The sequence below is a fragment of the Enhydra lutris genome, unplaced genomic scaffold, assembly GCF_002288905.1.
Source record: "Enhydra lutris kenyoni isolate GAN:26980312 unplaced genomic scaffold, ASM228890v2 scaffoldscaffold52, whole genome shotgun sequence".
Classification (NCBI taxonomy): Eukaryota; Metazoa; Chordata; class Mammalia; order Carnivora; family Mustelidae; genus Enhydra; species Enhydra lutris.
The window spans coordinates 11,541,019-11,544,054 of record NW_019154136.1 but is presented as its reverse complement, the minus strand read 5'-3'; positions in this window follow the sequence as shown (position 1 = coordinate 11,544,054).

Genomic DNA, 3,036 nt, shown 5'->3' with positions numbered 1-3,036 from the left:
GAGATTCCCGTCAGGATAAACTGGGACACGGGTGACTAGTGTCCCATTAGGATGGGATAGTGTGGGGTGCCGCCATGCAACCACCATTGGCGAATCAATGAACGAGATTCCCGTCAGGATAAACTGGGACACGGGTGACTAGTGTCCCATTAGGATGGGATAGTGTGGGGTGCCGCCATGCAACCACCATTGGCGAATCAATGAACGAGATTCCCGTCAGGATAAACTGGGACACGGGGTGACTAGTGTCCCATTAGAAACATTAAATTTGTTGATTGGGGCAATGAGAAGTGATGTTACATGGAGATGCTCTCGACTCTGAAATCAGTCTATTCACCAAGAATGTCAGTTTAAGCTAAAGGATGGGACATCCTTAAACATGGGTAAACATACCATAAACATTTTTTATTTGGCCGAAAACACACAAATATATCTTTTGGAAAGGGCTGAGGCATCTTTCTCATGCAAGGTGCTACCTGAATTTGGAGTGGACTTTTTCTCTGTACATTGCTCTCATGATATATTATATTTTATATCCTTAAGAATCTCCCTAAAAAGCAAGGGGGCTTTGGGCTACCCCCAACCTACTGCACTCTGTTAATAAAGTTAAAACGATTGTAAAAAAGGGTGGGTACCAAGCATCTTGGTTTTTCAACAGCATCAAATCCATGGATAGCTATTTTGTTCTTGGAACGAGCATTTCTCTTGGATTCCCTACAAAATACATCTCTTCATTTTCTCCTGGCATGCAGGCTAGTTTCTTTGCATTTGTTGCTGTTGCTGTTGTTGTTGTTGTTGTTCTACTGGCCTTGTCATATAATGAGTCCTTGAGGTTCTTCTATTCTGGGAGAGATCCTTGACTTTCTTTCAAACCAGTGCATTCTTCTTTAGTGATTCAATATTTAGAAATACAGCGGCAACTTCTCCCACAAAGTCCAGTCAGGATCTGCTCACAATCTGCACATCCGCATTTAAGTTTCTTAAAGCACCCAGCTTTACCAAGTCTCCAAACCTAGGGTTCTTCTTCACTCCATGTTTGACTGACAGGTGTCATCTCTCCCTTATTCTTCTTAACCCTTGAATAGATGCAAAAACAAAAAATGAACTCTGACCATACATGAGAACGACGTAAGAAGGGATCATGGTTCTACTTGTAAAACCCCCAAATACAAACCTTCTGTGAGCAAACGTAGAGAAAAAAACGGTGACCTTCATTTAAGAAAAGGTGTTTTAGATAAGACACCAAAAGCATGAGTTATATAAATGGGAAAAACAATGGTACAGGGGGCTTCATTAACATTTTCTTAAGATTATATTTTTATTATTTATTTGAGAGAGAACGAGAAAGAGAGCAGGAGAGGAGAGAGGTCAGAGGAAAAGCAAACTTCCTGCTGAGCAGGGAACCCAATGAAGGACTCGATCTCATGACCCTGGGATCATATCCCAAGCTGAAGGCTGTTCCTTAACTGACTGAGCCACCCAGGAGCCCCTTCATTACCATTTCTTAAACATCACTTTCAAAATCATGGTTTATGAATGTGAAAAGGAAAACTGTATACTCACCGATCCTATTTGGGCATCATGGGACCAGTAGCTTTTTTTTTTTTTTTTTAAGATTTACTTATTTATTTATATTTATTTATTTAATTTTTTAAAAGATTTTATATATTTGTGAGAGAGAGACAGCACGAGCAGGGGGAGCCGCAGGCAGAGGGAGAAGCAGGCTCCCCACTAGACAAGGAGCCTGACATGGGGCTCGATCCCAGGACATGACCCGAGCCCAAGGCCAATGCTTTATAGACTGAGTCACCCAGGCCTCCTTATTTATTTTAGAGAGAGAGCCCTCAGAAGCAGGGGGAGCAGGCAGAGTAAGAGGGAGAAGGAGGATTCCTGCTGAGCACAGAGCCTGACACGGGGTTTCATCCAAGGACCTTGAGATCATGACCTGAGCCAAAATCAAGAGTTGGATGCTCAATGGACTGAGCCTCCCTGGTGCCCCCTCCTTTTTTTAAGTTTTACTTATTTATTTGGGGAACAGTAGCTTTTTAAGATACCCTAGCACTATTTTAGCACTGTCCTAAAAAGCACAGCTGACTCTGGGAGCATGGGTGTCCCCCTTTTTTGTCATTGGTTGGAGAGATGAGTTCACCTGGGATCTTGAGATGATCTTCTTCCATACGTCCTATGTGCAAATTGGTAAAAGGTATTCCTAGCAGATATTTCTAACACCAATTCGTCCTCTCCCTCACCATCAGTGTGACTTCCCCAAGCTTTCCCCAAGAAGGTCTGGAGAAGGGAGAGGGGAGGGTGGGATCCCTCATCTCAGCTCTGCACCTTGATCTCTGAGCCCTTGGGGTACCACATTCCCCTCTCCTCAGGGTCTCCATAGAGCACATGTAGGACCTTGCAGAGAGTTAAACGAGATAATACAGGGTGCATAACAACCAGCCCCCACAAAGCCACTGGTGACTATTTTGTAAAACACATGTCCCTGTCTCCTCTCTGTTCTTCTTCCAAGAGAAGCCACCTTCTCTGGAAAAGAGGCTGGGAATACCTTCGTTTCTTCTCTTACTAGGAAACTCCCCCAAGTATCTGGCATGTGCTAATCTACAGATCCAAACACTAATGGTTTAAAGTCTCTTTGGTGGTTTGGGAGGTAGATTCATGAGGTCCAGCAGATGTGTGTGCTTGAGTCTTAAAATTTGAGTTTCTTTAAAAATAGAACTACCCTATGACCCTGCAATTGCACTACTGGGTATTTACCCCAAAGATACAGATGTAGTGAACAGAAGGGCCATCTGGACCCCAATGTTCATAGCAGCAATGGCCACGGTCACCAAACTGTGGAGAGAACCAAGATGCCTTTCAACGGACGAATGGATAAGGAAGACGTGGTCCATATACACTATGGAGTATGATGCCTCCATCAGAAAGGATGAATCCCCAACTTTTGTATCAACATGGACAGGACTGGAAGAGATTATGTTGAGTGAAATAAGTCAAGCAGAGAGAGTCAATTATCATATGGTTTCACTT